Genomic DNA, 20,116 nt, shown 5'->3' with positions numbered 1-20,116 from the left:
ACATTTGAGCTGACAGGCCTTATTTTTATGTCAATCAATCAAGTCACCTTAATTCAAGTGATAGATTATATACAGGGGCAATTGGATGACTTTACATAGGGTCCCTCTTCAGTTCGTAAGCCTACAATAGGACGCAGCTGTACATAACCAAGAAAAAAACCTATGTTGGGACCCGTTTGCGTGATTTATAGTGTGTGTCTGTTACAGTCATGTTGTAGGAGGGCTTAAATTGTACTGCTGAGGGGCTGCATATTTTAAACATACAGTATGTATACATGTTAGTAAATTGTCATTGAGCCGTCCCCTGGGAGTAACCGGCCCCCGGATTAGACCGCATACTGGTCACGTTCATTTATACCGGTCAAGGTCATTTATACTGCTCAAGGTCATTGATATTGGTCAAGGTCATTGAGCGGCACGCTATAGTGCGCGATTCTTCATCATTGTTGATTTTCATTTCTTTACAGGGAATCCGGTACACCCCAGGATGGGGAAAATACCCAGCCGCTGGATTCCTCTAACAGAGGCTTCGGAACACCATAAAGGGGCTGAGAAAGAGGCTGAGGTCACAGAGCACACAGCAGACACCGCCACAAAGTAATGAACGTGGTGATCATAGGACACGCATACCAGGTAATTGCGAACGCAATGAGCACTAACTATGAGACCCTGCAAATCATGTCTGTCTGTCCCGCTGTTACACCACCCGCCCGCCACCAGAGGGCGCAGCTCTATCACACACAGAACACACACACACACACACACACACACACACACACAGCTCCGTTCGCTTCCTGCGTTTGCGGGTCTTACTTGTTGTTGGAACTGAATTAATTGTTGAAGCATTAGAGCCATATCATTTAGTCATTGGTAATATTATTTTCTTTTATAGAATCTACCATATTGGATGAAAAAGCCATATTGCTTTAAGAATGGTTGAGAAACAATTTGCAGCCCCTCAGCCTGGTGGAGCAAAACATGCAGGAAATGTACAGGTCAGTAGGAATGCACTGAGGATACTAGCTGCAGCACTCATCAAATGTAATTTTGCCTATGCATGCGCCTCATGGTAGTGTAGTAATCTGTAGTAGTTTAGATTGTAATTACGTTGATGTACTACCCTGTAGCACATCGTCATTACAATCTAAACTACTACAGACCTCCCAAAATAAACTAATTGGACTACTTCTACACCTCACTCACACCTATAGCATAACCTCTGCTCATTATGTTAGGGTGGAATGGCTCAGGGTAGAGGACAGAGTACAGCAACTTGCAATGGGCCTGGTCTATAAGATACTCAGGGGACCAGTGCCCAAAAAGGGCTATCAATAACCTTCCCTCAAAACTGCCATGAAAGATCACCTGTCTGCAATTGCCCTGAGGACATTTTGTGCTATCCTTTTAACATTCTTGTACAATTGCACTGCTGTACTATCTGCAAAATGTTAATTAAGTATTCAAATATTCAAAAAAAGGCCACGTTAATAAGGGGATACAAGTGTGCAGGAGATCGGCCAAGGGTTCCCACATCTATCCACTCCAGGCATGGTAAGTTACAAACATATGAGTGCATATACCGATATTTTATAACAATTGCATTGTTATAACAATCTTTTATCAGTATGTCAGATGACACATTTGATTTTGTTTTCCTCCATTTTAGTTTTTTTAAAGATTGCACAAAACTTACAGTCTTGCATGGAGAGGCTGGGCCAAAAACTCCTGACAAAAAAGTTCCTGTACCTGGCAAGACGCAAAGGGAAACTAACCTCTTCTCTTGATGGATTAACACACGGTAATATATTATTGTTATATTGTTCCACCATAAGCCTGTAAGTTCCTCTGCATATCTAAATGGAAATGTTATTAATTTTAACCACTTGTACCCAGCAACAATATTCTCAAAGAGATTTCGTGTAGATGGGAAAACCGTGCCAGCTCCAAGTGCAGTGAAAAGTTATCCTCGTTTCTCATCATTTTGAACCATCAAAATTCAAAATTCCGCAATTTCCGCAATTTTTGAAATTTTGAAAAAAAAAGTTATCCTCGTTTCTCATCATTTTGGACCATGGGCTATAGCCTATATCGTACGGCATACTATAGCGCGCCGTTTTTCATCATTTTTGATGATTTGACAAAAATGAAAAAATAAAAAAAACGATGGGTTATAGCCCATGTTTTTTGAAATTTTGAAAAAAAAAAGTTATCCTCGTTTCTCATCATTTTGGACCATGGGCTATAGCCCATATCGTACGGCATACTATAGGGCGCCGTTTTTCATAATTTTTGAGGATTTGAAAAAAATGACGAAATGACAAAAACGATGGGTTATAGCCCATGTTTTTTGAAATTTTGAAAAAAAAAGTTAGCCTCGTTTCTCATCATTTTGGACCATGGGCTATAGCCCATATCGTACGGCATACTATAGCGCGCCGTTTTTCATCATTTTTGAGGATTTGAAAAAAATGACGAAATGACAAAAACGATGGGTTATAGCCCATGTTTTTTGAAATGTTGAAAAAAAAAGTTATCCTCGTTTCTCATCATTTTGGACCATGGGCTATAGCCCATATCGTACGGCATACAATAGCGCGCCGTTTTTCATCATTTTTGAGGATTTGAAAAAAATGACGAAATGACAAAAACGATGGGTTATAGCCCATGTTTTTGAAATTTTGAAAAAAAAAGTTAGCCTCGTTTCTCATCATTTTGGACCATGGGCTATAGCCCATATCGTACGGCATACTATAGCGCGCCGTTTTTCATCATTTTTGAGGATTTAAAAAAAATGACAAAATGACAAAAACGATGGGTTATAGCCCATGTTTTTTGAAATTTTGAAAAAAAAAGTTAGCCTCGTTTCTCATCATTTTGGACCATGGGCTATAGCCTATATCGTACGGCATACTATAGCGCGCCGTTTTTCATCATTTTTGATGATTTGACAAAAATGAAAAAATAAAAAAAACGATGGGTTATAGCCCATGTTTTTTGAAATTTTGAATAAAAAAGTTAGCCTCGTTTCTCATCATTTTGGACCATGGGCTATAGCCCATATCGTACGGCATACTATAGCGCGCCGTTTTTCATCATTATTGACGATTTGAAAAAAATGACGAAATGACAAAAACGATGGGTTATAGCCCATGTTTTTGAAATTTTGAAAAAAAAAGTTAGCCTCGTTTCTCATCATTTTGGACCATGGGCTATAGCCCATATCGTACGGCATACTATAGCGTGCCGTTTTTCATCATTTTTGACGATTTGAAAAAAATGACGAAATGACAAAAACGATGGGTTATAGCCCATGTTTTTTGAAATTTTGAAAAAAAAGTTAGCCTCGTTTCTCATCATTTTGGACCATGGGCTATAGCCCATATCGTACGGCATACTATAGCGCGCCGTTTTTCATAATTTTTGAGGATTTGAAAAAACATGACGAAATGACAAAAACGATGGGTTATATATAGCCCATGTTTTTTGAAATTTTGAAAAAAAAAGTTAGCCTCGTTTCTCATCATTTTGGACCATGGGCTATAGCCCATATCGTACGGCATACTATAGCGCGCCGTTTTTCATCATTTTTGACGATTTGAAAAAAATGACGAAATGACAAAAACGATGGGTTATAGCCCATGTTTTTGAAATTTTGAAAAAAAAAGTTAGCCTCGTTTCTCATCATTTTGGACCATGGGCTATAGCCCATATCGTACGGCATACTATAGCGCACCGTTTTTCATCATTTTTGAGGATTTGAAAAAAATGACAAAATGACAAAAACGATGGGTTATAGCCCATGTTTTTTGAAATTTTGAAAAAAAAAGTTAGCCTCGTTTCTCATCATTTTGGACCATGGGCTATAGCCCATATCGTACGGCATACTATAGCGCGCCGTTTTTCATCATTTTTGAGGATTTGAAAAAAATGACAAAATGACAAAAACGATGGGTTATAGCCCATGTTTTTTGAAATTTTGAAAAAAAAAGTTAGCCTCGTTTCTCATCATTTTGGACCATGGGCTATAGCCCATATCGTACGGCATACTATAGCGCGCCGTTTTTCATCATTTATGACGATTTAAAAAAAATGACGAAATGACAAAAACGATGGGTTATAGCCCATGTTTTTGAAATTTTGAAAAAAAAAGTTAGCCTCGTTTCTCATCATTTTGGACCATGGGCTATAGCCCATATCGTACGGCATACTATAGCGTGCCGTTTTTCATCATTTTTGACGATTTGAAAAAAATGACGAAATGACAAAAACGATGGGTTATAGCCCATGTTTTTTGAAATTTTGAAAAAAAAGTTAGCCTCGTTTCTCATCATTTTGGACCATGGGCTATAGCCCATATCGTACGGCATACTATAGCGCGCCGTTTTTCATAATTTTTGAGGATTTGAAAAAACATGACGAAATGACAAAAACGATGGGTTATATATAGCCCATGTTTTTTTAAATTTTGAAAAAAAAAGTTAGCCTCGTTTCTCATCATTTTGGACCATGGGCTATAGCCCATATCGTACGGCATACTATAGCGCGCCGTTTTTCATCATTTTTGACGATTTGAAAAAAATGACGAAATGACAAAAACGATGGGTTATAGCCCATGTTTTTGAAATTTTGAAAAAAAAAGTTAGCCTCGTTTCTCATCATTTTGGACCATGGGCTATAGCCCATATCGTACGGCATACTATAGCGCGCCGTTTTTCATCATTTTTGAGGATTTGAAAAAAATGACAAAATGACAAAAACGATGGGTTATAGCCCATGTTTTTTGAAATTTTGAAAAAAAAAGTTAGCCTCGTTTCTCATCATTTTGGACCATGGGCTATAGCCCATATCGTACGGCATACTATAGCGCGCCGTTTTTCATCATTTATGACGATTTAAAAAAAATGACGAAATGACAAAAACGATGGGTTATAGCCCATGTTTTTGAAATTTTGAAAAAAAAAGTTAGCCTCGTTTCTCATCATTTTGGACCATGGGCTATAGCCCATATCGTACGGCATACTATAGCGCGCCGTTTTTCATCATTTTTGAGGATTTGAAAAAAATGACAAAATGACAAAAACGATGGGTTATAGCCCATGTTTTTTGAAATTTTGAAAAAAAAAGTTAGCCTCGTTTCTCATCATTTTGGACCATGGGCTATAGCCCATATCGTACGGCATACTATAGCGCGCCGTTTTTCATCATTTTTGAGGATTTGAAAAAAATTACGAAATGACAAAAACGATGGGTTATAGCCCATGTTTTTTGAAATTTTGAAAAAAAAAGTTAGCCTCGTTTCTCATCATTTTGGACCATGGGCTATAGCCCATATCGTACGGCATACTATAGTGCGCCGTTTTTCATCATTTTTGACGATTTGAAAAAAATGACAAAATGACAAAAACGATGGGTTATAGCCCATGTTTTTTGAAATTTTGAAAAAAAAAGTTAGCCTCGTTTCTCATCATTTTGGACCATGGGCTATAGCCCATATCGTACGGCATACTATAGCGCGCCGTTTTTCATCATTTTTGACGATTTGAAAAAAATGACAAAATGACAAAAACGATGGGTTATAGCCCATGTTTTTGAAATTTTGAAAAAAAAAGTTAGCCTCGTTTCTCATCATTTTGGACCATGGGCTATAGCCCATATCGTACGGCATACTATAGCGCGCCGTTTTTCATCATTTTTGAGGATTTGAAAAAAATGACAAAATGACAAAAACGATGGGTTATAGCCCATGTTTTTTGAAATTTTGAAAAAAAAAGTTAGCCTCGTTTCTCATCATTTTGGACCATGGGCTATAGCCCATATCGTACGGCATACTATAGCGCGCCGTTTATCATCATTTTTGACGATTTGAAAAAAATGACGAAATGACAAAAACGATGGGTTATAGCCCATGTTTTTTGAAATTTTGAAAAAAACGTTAGCCTCGTTTCTTATCATTTTGGACCATGGGCTATAGCCCATATCGTACGGCATACTATAGCGCGCCGTTTTTCATAATTTTTGAGGATTTGAAAAAAATGACGAAATGACAAAAACGATGGGTTATAGCCAATGTTTTTTGACATTTTGAAAAAAACAGTTAGCCTCGTTTCTCATCATTTTGGACCATGGGCTATAGCCCATATCGTACGGCATACTATAGGGCGCCGTTTTTCATCATTTTTGAGGATTTGAAAAAAATGACGAAATGACAAAAACGATGGGTTATAGCCCATGTTTTTTGAAATTTTGAAAAAAAAAGTTATCCTCGTTTCTCATCATTTTGGACCATGGGCTATAGCCCAAATCGTACAGCATACTATAGCGCGCCGTTTTTCATCATTTTTGACGATTTGAAAAAAATGACAAAAAGACAAAAACGATGGGTTATAGCCCATGTTTTTTGAAATTTTGAAAAAAAAAGTTAGCCTCGTTTCTCATCATTTTGGACCATGGGCTATAGCCCATATCGTACGGCATACTATAGCGCGCCGTTTTTCATCATTATTGACGATTTGAAAAGAATGACGAAATGACAAAAACGATGGGTTATAGCCCATGTTTTTGAAATTTTGAAAAAAAAAGTTTGCCTCGTTTCTCATCATTTTGGACCATGGGCTATAGCCCATATCGTACGGCATACTATAGCGCGCCGTTTTTCATCATTTTTGAGGATTTGAAAAAAATGACGAAATGACAAAAACGATGGGTTATAGCCCATGTTTTTGAAATTTTGAAAAAAAAAAGTTAGCCTCGTTTCTCATCATTTTGGACCATGGGCTATAGCCCATATCGTACGGCATACTATAGTGCGCCGTTTTTCATCATTTTTGACGATTTGAAAAAAATGACAAAATGACAAAAACGATGGGTTATAGCCCATGTTTTTTGAAATTTGGAAAAAAAAAGTTAGCCTCGTTTCTCATCATTTTGGACCATGGGCTATAGCCCATATCGTACGGCATACTATAGCGCGCCGTTTTTCATCATTTTTGAGGATTTGAAAAAAATGACAAAATGACAAAAACGATGGGTTATAGCCCATGTTTTTTGAAATTTTGAAAAAAAAAGTTAGCCTCGTTTCTCATCATTTTGGACCATGGGCTATAGCCCATATCGTACGGCATACTATAGCGCACCGTTTTTCATCATTTTTGACGATTTAAAAAAAATGACGAAATGACAAAAACGATGGGTTATAGCCCATGTTTTTTGAAATTTTGAAAAAAAAGTTAGCCTCGTTTCTCATCATTTTGGACCATGGGCTATAGCCCATATCGTACGGCATACTATAGCGCGCCGTTTTTCATAATTTTTGAGGATTTTAAAAAAATGAGGAAATGACAAAAACGATGGGTTATATATAGCCCATGTTTTTTGAAATTTTGAAAAAAAAAGTTAGCCTCGTTTCTCATCATTTTGGACCATGGGCTATAGCCCATATCGTACGGCATACTATAGCGCGCCGTTTTTCATCATTTTTGAGGATTTGAAAAAAATGACAAAATGACAATAACGATGGGTTATAGCCCATGTTTTTTGAAATTTTGAAAAAAAAAGTTAGCCTCGTTTCTCATCATTTTGGACCATGGGCTATAGCCCATATCGTACGGCATACTATAGCGCGCCGTTTTTCATCATTTTTGACGATTTAAAAAAAATGACAAAATGACAAAAACGATGGGTTATAGCCCATGTTTTTTGAAATTTTGGAAAAAAAAGTTAGCCTCGTTTCTCATCATTTTGGACCATGGGCTATAGCCCATATCGTACGGCATACTATAGCGCGCCGCTTTTCATCATTTTTGAGGATTTGAAAAAAATGACAAAATGACAATAACGATGGGTTATAGCCCATGTTTTTTGAAATTTTGAAAAAAAAAGTTAGCCTCGTTTCTCATCATTTTGGACCATGGGCTATAGCCCATATCGTACGGCATACTATAGCGCGCCGTTTTTCATCATTTTTGACGATTTAAAAAAAATGACAAAATGACAAAAACGATGGGTTATAGCCCATGTTTTTTGAAATTTTGGAAAAAAAAGTTAGCCTCGTTTCTCATCATTTTGGACCATGGGCTATAGCCCATATCGTACGGCATACTATAGCGCGCCGTTTTTCATCATTTTTGACGATTTGAAAAAAATGACGAAATGACAAAAACGATGGGTTATAGCCCATGTTTTTGAAATTTTGAAAAAAAAAGTTAGCCTCGTTTCTCATCATTTTGGACCATGGGTGTTATGCACCAGTCTAGGGGTCTGATGCACAACAGGAAATATGACGCTCCCGCCTTCCCCAACTCCCAAGCAGCCACGCAAACAAGGGTTGGAAAAGCAAAAGTATATTTATTAACAAAAATGATATGTACAAAAGGGGTAATGGAGTTGAGAGCAACGGATAGTTTAAATAAGAAAATAAGTTGAAATAAGAAAGGAACTAGAAACAAAATAATCTTCCCTAACAAAACAAAATACATGAGCTTACCTCCTTAACTGTAAACAATAACTTTAACGGGCACGAAACTCAATATCCCCTATTCGGGTTTGGACAGCAAACAAAACTCATATCAACAAAACATAATTAAGGGCGGTGGCCGGTTGGGAGCCGAGGAGGACAGGTCTGTCCCCTGCGTGCCGCACTCTCCTCTGCTCCTCGCTTAAGTAGGGGAAAGGCCACCCTCGTTAGCCACTGAGATGTCTTGTGTGGACAAGGCCTTCTCCACCAATCACGGCTGTCCACCGCGCTCTGTGTCCTCTCCGTCACGCCCAAGTTCACAGTTCCATCTCCATCTCAGGGAGCGCGCACCACTTCAAACCAGGGCAGAAAGACATGTCACAGTATAGGAGCACCTTACAGAATACCACCGCTTAACAGAGTACGACCACAGTCGTAACAATGGGCTATAGCCCATATCGTACGGCATACTATAGCGCGCCGTTTTTCATCATTTTTGACGATTTGAAAAAAATGACGAAATGACAAAAACGATGGGTTATAGCCCATGTTTTTTGAAATTTTGAAAAGAAAGTTAGCCTCGTTTATCATCATTTTGGACCATGGGCTATAGCCCATATCGTACGGCATACTATAGCGCGCCGTTTTTCATCATTTTTGAGGATTTGAAAAAAATGACGAAATGACAAAAACGATGGGTTATAGCCCATGTTTTTTGAAATTTTGAAAAAAAAGTTAGCCTCGTTTCTCATCATTTTGGACCATGGGCTATAGCCCATATCGTACGGCATACTATAGGGCGCCGTTTTTCATCATTTTTGAGGATTTTTAAAAAATGACGAAATGACAAAAACGATGGGTTATATATAGCCCATGTTTTTTGAAATTTTGAAAAAAAAAGTTAGCCTCGTTTCTCATCATTTTGGACCATGGGCTATAGCCCATATCGTACGGCATACTATAGCGCGCCGTTTTTCATCATTTTTGACGATTTGAAAAAAATGACGAAATGACAAAAACGATGGGTTATAGCCCATGTTTTTGAAATTTTGAAAAAAAAAGTTAGCCTCGTTTCTCATCATTTTGGACCATGGGCTATAGCCCATATCGTACGGCATACTATAGCGCGCCGTTTTTCATCATTATTGACGATTTGAAAAAAATGACGAAATGACAAAAACGATGGGTTATAGCCCATGTTTTTGAAATTTTGAAAAAAAAAGTTAGCCTCGTTTCTCATCATTTTGGACCATGGGCTATAGCCCATATCGTACGGCATACTATAGCGTGCCGTTTTTCATCATTTTTGACGATTTGAAAAAAATGACGAAATGACAAAAACGATGGGTTATAGCCCATGTTTTTTGAAATTTTGAAAAAAAAGTTAGCCTCGTTTCTCATCATTTTGGACCATGGGCTATAGCCCATATCGTACGGCATACTATAGCGCGCCGTTTTTCATAATTTTTGAGGATTTGAAAAAACATGACGAAATGACAAAAACGATGGGTTATATATAGCCCATGTTTTTTGAAATTTTGAAAAAAAAAGTTAGCCTCGTTTCTCATCATTTTGGACCATGGGCTATAGCCCATATCGTACGGCATACTATAGCGCGCCGTTTTTCATCATTTTTGACGATTTGAAAAAAATGACGAAATGACAAAAACGATGGGTTATAGCCCATGTTTTTGAAATTTTGAAAAAAAAAGTTAGCCTCGTTTCTCATCATTTTGGACCATGGGCTATAGCCCATATCGTACGGCATACTATAGCGCACCGTTTTTCATCATTTTTGAGGATTTGAAAAAAATGACAAAATGACAAAAACGATGGGTTATAGCCCATGTTTTTTGAAATTTTGAAAAAAAAAGTTAGCCTCGTTTCTCATCATTTTGGACCATGGGCTATAGCCCATATCGTACGGCATACTATAGCGCGCCGTTTTTCATCATTTTTGAGGATTTGAAAAAAATGACAAAATGACAAAAACGATGGGTTATAGCCCATGTTTTTTGAAATTTTGAAAAAAAAAGTTAGCCTCGTTTCTCATCATTTTGGACCATGGGCTATAGCCCATATCGTACGGCATACTATAGCGCGCCGTTTTTCATCATTTATGACGATTTAAAAAAAATGACGAAATGACAAAAACGATGGGTTATAGCCCATGTTTTTGAAATTTTGAAAAAAAAAGTTAGCCTCGTTTCTCATCATTTTGGACCATGGGCTATAGCCCATATCGTACGGCATACTATAGCGTGCCGTTTTTCATCATTTTTGACGATTTGAAAAAAATGACGAAATGACAAAAACGATGGGTTATAGCCCATGTTTTTTGAAATTTTGAAAAAAAAGTTAGCCTCGTTTCTCATCATTTTGGACCATGGGCTATAGCCCATATCGTACGGCATACTATAGCGCGCCGTTTTTCATAATTTTTGAGGATTTGAAAAAACATGACGAAATGACAAAAACGATGGGTTATATATAGCCCATGTTTTTTTAAATTTTGAAAAAAAAAGTTAGCCTCGTTTCTCATCATTTTGGACCATGGGCTATAGCCCATATCGTACGGCATACTATAGCGCGCCGTTTTTCATCATTTTTGACGATTTGAAAAAAATGACGAAATGACAAAAACGATGGGTTATAGCCCATGTTTTTGAAATTTTGAAAAAAAAAGTTAGCCTCGTTTCTCATCATTTTGGACCATGGGCTATAGCCCATATCGTACGGCATACTATAGCGCGCCGTTTTTCATCATTTTTGAGGATTTGAAAAAAATGACAAAATGACAAAAACGATGGGTTATAGCCCATGTTTTTGAAATTTTGAAAAAAAAAGTTAGCCTCGTTTCTCATCATTTTGGACCATGGGCTATAGCCCATATCGTACGGCATACTATAGCGCGCCGTTTTTCATCATTTTTGAGGATTTGAAAAAAATGACGAAATGACAAAAACGATGGGTTATAGCCCATGTTTTTTGAAATTTTGAAAAAAAAAGTTAGCCTCGTTTCTCATCATTTTGGACCATGGGCTATAGCCCATATCGTACGGCATACTATAGTGCGCCGTTTTTCATCATTTTTGACGATTTGAAAAAAATGACAAAATGACAAAAACGATGGGTTATAGCCCATGTTTTTTGAAATTTTGGAAAAAAAAGTTAGCCTCTTTTTTCATCATTTTGGACCATGGGCTATAGCCCATATCGTACGGCATACTATAGCGCGCCGTTTTTCATCATTTTTGAGGATTTGAAAAAAATGACAAAATGACAAAAACGATGGGTTATAGCCCATGTTTTTTGAAATTTTGAAAAAAAAAGTTAGCCTCGTTTCTCATCATTTTGGACCATGGCCTTTAGCCCATATCGTACGGCATACTATAGTGCGCCGTTTTTCATCATTTTTGACGATTTTAAAAAAATGACGAAATGACAGGTTATAGCCCATGTTTTTGAAATTTTGAAAAAAAAAGTTAGCCTCGTTTCTCATCATTTTGGACCATGGGCTATAGCCCATATCGTACGGCATACTATAGCGCGCCGTTTTTCATCATTTTTGAGGATTTGAAAAAAATGACAAAAACGATGGGTTATAGCCCATGTTTTTTGAAATTTTGAAAAAAATAGTTAGCCTCGTTTCTCATCATTTTGGACCATGGGCTATAGCCCATATCGTACGGCATACTATAGCGCGCCGTTTTTCATCATTTTTGAGGATTTGAAAAAAATGACGAAATGACAAAAACGATGGGTTATAGCCCATGTTTTTTGAAATTTTGAAAAAAAAAGTTAGCCTCGTTTCTCATCATTTTGGACCATGGGCTATAGCCCATATCGTACGGCATACTATAGTGCGCCGTTTTTCATCATTTTTGACGATTTGAAAAAAATGACAAAATGACAAAAACGATGGGTTATAGCCCATGTTTTTTGAAATTTTGAAAAAAAAAGTTAGCCTCGTTTCTCATCATTTTGGACCATGGGCTATAGCCCATATCGTACGGCATACTATAGCGCGCCGTTTTTCATCATTTTTGACGATTTGAAAAAAATGACGAAATGACAAAAACGATGGGTTATAGCCCATGTTTTTGAAATTTTGAAAAGAAAAGTTAGCCTCGTTTCTCATCATTTTGGACCATGGGCTATAGCCCATATCGTACGGCATACTATAGCGCGCCGTTTTTAATCTTTTTTGAGAATTTGAAAAAAATGACAAAATGACAAAAACGATGGGTTATAGCCCATGTTTTTGAAATTTTGAAAAAAAAAGTTAGCCTCGTTTCTCATCATTTTGGACCATGGGCTATAGCCCATATCGTACGGCATACTATAGCGCGCCGTTTATCATCATTTTTGACGATTTGAAAAAAATGACGAAATGACAAAAACGATGGGTTATATATAGCCCATGTTTTTTGAAATTTTGAAAAAAAAGTTAGCCTCGTTTCTTATCATTTTGGACCATGGGCTATAGCCCATATCGTACGGCATACTATAGCGCGCCGTTTTTCATAATTTTTGACGATTTGAAAAAAATGACGAAATGACAAAAATGATGGGTTATAGCCCATGTTTTTTAAATTTTGAAAAAGAAAGTTAGCCTCGTTTCTCATCATTTTGGACCATGGGCTATAGCCCATATCGTACGGCATACTATAGCACGCAGTTTTTCATCATTTTTGACGATTTGAAAAAAATAACGAAATGACAAAAACGATGGGTTATAGCCCATGTTTTTGAAATTTTGGAAAAAAAAGTTAGCCTCGTTTCTCATCATTTTGGACCATGGGCTATAGCCCATATCATACGGCATACTATAGCGCGCCGTTTTTCATCATTTTTGAGGATTTGAAAAAAATGACGAAATGAAAAAAACGATGGGTTATAGCCCATGTTTTTGAAATTTTGAAAAAAAACTTATCCTCGTTTCTCATCATTTTGGACCATGGGCTATAGCCTATATCGTACGGCATACTATAGCGCGCCGTTTTTCATCATTTTTGATGATTTGACAATATTGAAGAAATGAAAAAAACGATGGGTTATATTGAAGCGTGCACCTACACACGCACAGGCGCACATGCGTATGCACACCTGGACCTGTAAATGAACAACACAAAAACTAAGGCACTGGTGTCGGACTTCTGGTTTACCGGAACGGGGTTCAACTCCCTGCAGTGCCCTGCTCTTAATTTTTATAGCCCATGGTCCAAAATGATGAGAAACGAGGCTAACTTTTTTTTTCAAAATTTCAAAAACATGGGCTATAACCCATCGTTTTTGTAATTTCGTCATTTTTTTCAAATCCTCAAAAATGATGAAAAACGGCGCGCTATAGTATGCCGTACGATATGGGCTATAGCCCATGGTCCAAAATGATGAGAAACGAGGCTAACTTTTTTTTCAAAATTTCAAAAAACATGGGCTATAACCCATCGTTTTTGTCATTTCGTCATTTTTTTCAAATCCTCAAAAATGATGAAAAACGGCGCGCTATAGTATGCCGTACGATATGGGCTATAGCCCATGGTCCAAAATGATGAGAAACGAGGCTAACTTTTTTTTTCAAAATTTCAAAAACATGGGCTATAACCCATCGTTTTTGTAATTTCGTCATTTTTTTTCAAATCCTCAAAAATGATGAAAAACGGCACGCTATAGTATGCCGTACGATATGGGCTATAGCCCATGGTCCAAAATGATGAGAAACGAGGCTAACTTTTTTTTTCAAAATTTCAAAAACATGGGCTATAACCCATCGTTTTTGTAATTTCGTCATTTTTTTCAAATCCTCAAAAATGATGAAAAACGGCGCGCTATAGTATGCCGTACGATATGGGCTATAGCCCATGGTCCAAAATGATGAGAAACGAGGCTAACTTTTTTTTCAAAATTTCAAAAAACATGGGCTATAACCCATCGTTTTTGTCATTTCGTCATTTTTTTCAAATCCTCAAAAATGATGAAAAACGGCGCGCTATAGTATGCCGTACGATATGGGCTATAGCCCATGGTCCAAAATGATGAGAAACGAGGCTAACTTTTTTTTTCAAAATTTCAAAAACATGGGCTATAACCCATCGTTTTTGTAATTTCGTCATTTTTTTTCAAATCCTCAAAAATGATGAAAAACGGCGCGCTATAGTATGCCGTACGATATGGGCTATAGCCCATGGTCCAAAATGATGAGAAACGAGGCTAACTTTTTTTTCAAAATTTCAAAAAACATGGGCTATAACCCATCGTTTTTGTCATTTCGTCATTTTTTTCAAATCGTCATAAATGATGAAAAACGGCGCGCTATAGTATGCCGTACGATATGGGCTATAGCCCATGGTCCAAAATGATGAGAAACGAGGCTAACTTTTTTTTTCAAAATTTCAAAAAACATGGGCTATAACCCATCGTTTTTGTCATTTTGTCATTTTTTTCAAATCCTCAAAAATGATGAAAAACGGCGCGCTATAGTATGCCGTACGATATGGGCTATAGCCCATGGTCCAAAATGATGAGAAACGAGGCTAACTTTTTTTTTCAAAATTTCAAAAAACATGGGCTATAACCCATCGTTTTTGTCATTTCGTCATTTTTTTTAAATCCTCAAAAATGATGAAAAACGGCGCCCTATAGTATGCCGTACGATACGGGCTATAGCCCATGGTCCAAAATGATGAGAAACGAGGCTAACTTTTTTTTTCAAAATTTCAAAAACATCGTTTTTGTCATTTCGTCATTTTTTTCAAATCCTCAAAAATGATGAAAAACGGCGCGCTATAGTATGCCGTACGATATGGGCTATAGCCCATGGTCCAAAATGATGAGAAACGAGGCTAACTTTTTTTTTCAAAATTTCAAAAACATGGGCTATAACCCATCGTTTTTGTCATTTCGTCATTTTTTTCCAATCCTCAAAAATGATGAAAAACGGCGCGCTATAGTATGCCGTACGATATGGGCTATAGCCCATGGTCCAAAATGATGAGAAACGAGGATAACTTTTTTTTTCAACATTTCAAAAAACATGGGTTATAACCCATCGTTTTTGTCATTTCGTCATTTTTTTCAAATCCTCAAAAATGATGAAAAACGGCGCGCTATAGTATGCCGTACGATATGGGCTATAGCCCATGGTCCAAAATGATGAGAAACGAGGCTAACTTTTTTTTTCAAAATGTCAAAAAACATGGGCTATAACCCATCGTTTTTGTCATTTCGTCATTTTTTTCAAATCGTCAAAAATGATGAAAAACGGCGCGCTATAGTATGCCGTACGATATGGGCTATAGCCCATGGTCCAAAATGATGAGAAACGAGGCTAACTTTTTTTTTCAAAATTTCAAAAACATGGGCTATAACCCATCGTTTTTGTCATTTCGTCATTTTTTTCCAATCCTCAAAAATGATGAAAAACGGCGCCCTATAGTATGCCGTACGATATGGGCTATAGCCCATGGTCCAAAATGATAAGAAACGAGGCTAACTTTTTTTTTCAAAATGTCAAAAAACATGGGCTATAACCCATCGTTTTTGTCATTTCGTCATTTTTTTCAAATCCTCAAAAATGATGAAAAACGGCGCGCTATAGTATGCCGTACGATATGGGCTATAGCCCATGGTCCAAAATGATGAGAAACGAGGCTTAATTTTTTTTATCAAAATTTCAAAAACATGGGCTATAACCCATCGTTTTTGTCATTTCGTCATTTTTTTCAAATCCTCAGAAATGATGAAAAATGGCGCGCTATAGTATGCCGTACGATATGGGCTATAGCCCATGGTCCAAAATGATGAGAAACGAGGCTAACTTTTTTTTTCAAAATTTCAAAAACATGGGCTATAACCCATCGTTTTTGTCATTTCGTCATTTTTTTCCAATCCTCAAAAATGATGAAAAACGGCACGCTATAGTATGCCGTACGATATGGGCTATAGCCCATGGTCCAAAATGATGAGAAACGAGGATAACTTTTTTTTTCAACATTTCAAAAAACATGGGCTATAACCCATCGTTTTTGTCATTTCGTAATTTTTTTCAAATCGTCAAAAATGATGAAAAACGGCGCGCTATAGTATGCCGTACGATATGGGCTAAAGCCCATGGTCCAAAATGATGAGAAACGAGGCTAACTTTTTTTTTCAAAATGTCAAAAAACATGGGCTATAACCCATCGTTTTTGTCATTTCGTCTTTTTTATTCAAATCCTCAAAAATGATGAAAAACGGCGCGCTATAGTATGCCGTACGATATGGGCTATAGCCCATGGTCCAAAATGATGAGAAACGAGGCTAACTTTTTTTTTCAAAATTTCAAAAACATGGGCTATAACCCATCGTTTTTGTCATTTCGTCATTTTTTTCAAATCGTCAAAAATGATGAAAAACGGCGCGCTATAGTATGCCGTACGATATGGGCTATAGCCCATGGTCCAAAATGATGAGAAACGAGGCTAACTTTTTTTTCCAAAATTTCAAAAACATGGGCTATAACCCATCGTTTTTGTCATTTCGTCATTTTTTTCCAATCCTCAAAAATGATGAAAAACGGCGCGCTATAGTATGCCGTACGATATGGGCTATAGCCCATGGTCCAAAATGATGAGAAACGAGGATAACTTTTTTTTTCAACATTTCAAAAAACATGGGCTATAACCCATCGTTTTTGTCATTTCGTCATTTTTTTCCAATCCTCAAAAATGATGAAAAACGGCGCGCTATAGTATGCCGTACGATATGGGCTATAGCCCATGGTCCAAAATGATGAGAAACGAGGATAACTTTTTTTTTCAACATTTCAAAAAACATGGGCTATAACCCATCGTTTTTGTCATTTCGTCATTTTTTTCAAATCCTCAAAAATGATGAAAAACGGCGCGCTATAGTATGCCGTACGATATGGGCTATAGCCCATGGTCCAAAATGATGAGAAACGAGGCTAACTTTTTTTTTCAAAATTTCAAAAACATGGGCTATAACCCATCGTTTTTGTCATTTCGTCATTTTTTTCCAATCCTCAAAAATGATGAAAAACGGCGCGCTATAGTATGCCGTACGATATGGGCTATAGCCCATGGTCCAAAATGATGAGAAACGAGGATAACTTTTTTTTTCAACATTTCAAAAAACATGGGTTATAACCCATCGTTTTTGTCATTTCGTCATTTTTTTCAAATCCTCAAAAATGATGAAAAACGGCGCGCTATAGTATGCCGTACGATATGGGCTATAGCCCATGGTCCAAAATGATGAGAAACGAGGCTAACTTTTTTTTTCAAAATGTCAAAAAACATGGGCTATAACCCATCGTTTTTGTCATTTCGTCATTTTTTTCAAATCGTCAAAAATGATGAAAAACGGCGCGCTATAGTATGCCGTACGATATGGGCTATAGCCCATGGTCCAAAATGATGAGAAACGAGGCTAACTTTTTTTTTCAAAATTTCAAAAACATGGGCTATAACCCATCGTTTTTGTCATTTCGTCATTTTTTTCCAATCCTCAAAAATGATGAAAAACGGCGCCCTATAGTATGCCGTACGATATGGGCTATAGCCCATGGTCCAAAATGATAAGAAACGAGGCTAACTTTTTTTTTCAAAATGTCAAAAAACATGGGCTATAACCCATCGTTTTTGTCATTTCGTCATTTTTTTCAAATCCTCAAAAATGATGAAAAACGGCGCGCTATAGTATGCCGTACGATATGGGCTATAGCCCATGGTCCAAAATGATGAGAAACGAGGCTTAATTTTTTTTATCAAAATTTCAAAAACATGGGCTATAACCCATCGTTTTTGTCATTTCGTCATTTTTTTCAAATCCTCAGAAATGATGAAAAATGGCGCGCTATAGTATGCCGTACGATATGGGCTATAGCCCATGGTCCAAAATGATGAGAAACGAGGCTAACTTTTTTTTTCAAAATTTCAAAAACATGGGCTATAACCCATCGTTTTTGTCATTTCGTCATTTTTTTCCAATCCTCAAAAATGATGAAAAACGGCACGCTATAGTATGCCGTACGATATGGGCTATAGCCCATGGTCCAAAATGATGAGAAACGAGGATAACTTTTTTTTTCAACATTTCAAAAAACATGGGCTATAACCCATCGTTTTTGTCATTTCGTAATTTTTTTCAAATCGTCAAAAATGATGAAAAACGGCGCGCTATAGTATGCCGTACGATATGGGCTAAAGCCCATGGTCCAAAATGATGAGAAACGAGGCTAACTTTTTTTTTCAAAATGTCAAAAAACATGGGCTATAACCCATCGTTTTTGTCATTTCGTCTTTTTTATTCAAATCCTCAAAAATGATGAAAAACGGCGCGCTATAGTATGCCGTACGATATGGGCTATAGCCCATGGTCCAAAATGATGAGAAACGAGGCTAACTTTTTTTTTCAAAATTTCAAAAACATGGGCTATAACCCATCGTTTTTGTCATTTCGTCATTTTTTTCAAATCGTCAAAAATGATGAAAAACGGCGCGCTATAGTATGCCGTACGATATGGGCTATAGCCCATGGTCCAAAATGATGAGAAACGAGGCTAACTTTTTTTTCCAAAATTTCAAAAACATGGGCTATAACCCATCGTTTTTGTCATTTCGTCATTTTTTTCCAATCCTCAAAAATGATGAAAAACGGCGCGCTATAGTATGCCGTACGATATGGGCTATAGCCCATGGTCCAAAATGATGAGAAACGAGGATAACTTTTTTTTTCAACATTTCAAAAAACATGGGCTATAACCCATCGTTTTTGTCATTTCGTCATTTTTTTCCAATCCTCAAAAATGATGAAAAACGGCGCGCTATAGTATGCCGTACGATATGGGCTATAGCCCATGGTCCAAAATGATGAGAAACGAGGATAACTTTTTTTTTCAACATTTCAAAAAACATGGGCTATAACCCATCGTTTTTGTCATTTCGTCATTTTTTTCAAATCCTCAAAAATGATGAAAAACGGCGCGCTATAGTATGCCGTACGATATGGGCTATAGCCCATGGTCCAAAATGATGAGAAACGAGGCTAACTTTTTTTTTCAAAATTTCAAAAACATGGGCTATAACCCATCGTTTTTGTCATTTCGTCATTTTTTTCAAATCGTCAAAAATGATGAAAAACGGCGCGCTATAGTATGCCGTACGATATGGGCTATAGCCCATGGTCCAAAATGATGATAAACGAGGCTAACTCTTTTTTTTCAAAATGTCAAAAAACATGGGCTATAACCCATCGTTTTTGTCATTTCGTCATTTTTTTCAAATCCTCAAAAATGATGAAAAACGGAGCGCTATAGTATGCCGTACGATATGGGCTATAGCCCATGGTCCAAAATGATGAGAAACGAGGCTAACTTTTTTTTTCAAAATTTCAAAAACATGGGCTATAACCCATCGTTTTTGTCATTTCGTCATTTTTTTCAAATCGTCAAAAATGATGAAAAACGGCGCGCTATAGTATGCCGTACGATATGGGCTATAGCCCATGGTCCAAAATGATGAGAAACGAGGCTAACTTTTTTTTTCAAAATTTCAAAAACATGGGCTATAACCCATCGTTTGTCATTTCGTCATTTTTTTCCAATCCTCAAAAATGATGAAAAACGGCGCGCTATAGTATGCCGTACGATATGGGCTATAG

At 37.1% G+C, this 20,116-nt stretch overlaps 1 long non-coding RNA gene across 2 annotated transcripts in view; it reads left to right on the top strand.

Moving 5' to 3' along the window:
- Positions 1-522: 522 nt before the first annotated feature.
- LOC308329977 overlaps positions 523-20,116 on the top strand; it is a 37,208-nt gene continuing 17,614 nt past the window's right edge. The window contains exons 1-4 of one of the 2 annotated variants that reach the window (XR_013965429.1): positions 523-633; positions 893-995; positions 1,479-1,551; positions 1,678-1,798. This is a non-coding gene — a long non-coding RNA (uncharacterized lncRNA). Of the gene's footprint in view, positions 634-845; positions 996-1,478; positions 1,552-1,666; positions 1,799-20,116 lie in introns of those variants that run through there. The other variant, XR_013965430.1, reaches the window with a different exon arrangement.

Source organism: Protomyctophum bolini (genome assembly GCF_963924005.1).
Source record: "Protomyctophum bolini genome assembly, chromosome: 15".
NCBI lineage: Eukaryota > Metazoa > Chordata > Actinopteri > Myctophiformes > Myctophidae > Protomyctophum > Protomyctophum bolini.
The sequence above is the reverse complement of the archived record's forward strand: the minus strand, read 5'-3'. Positions and strand labels throughout refer to the sequence as shown.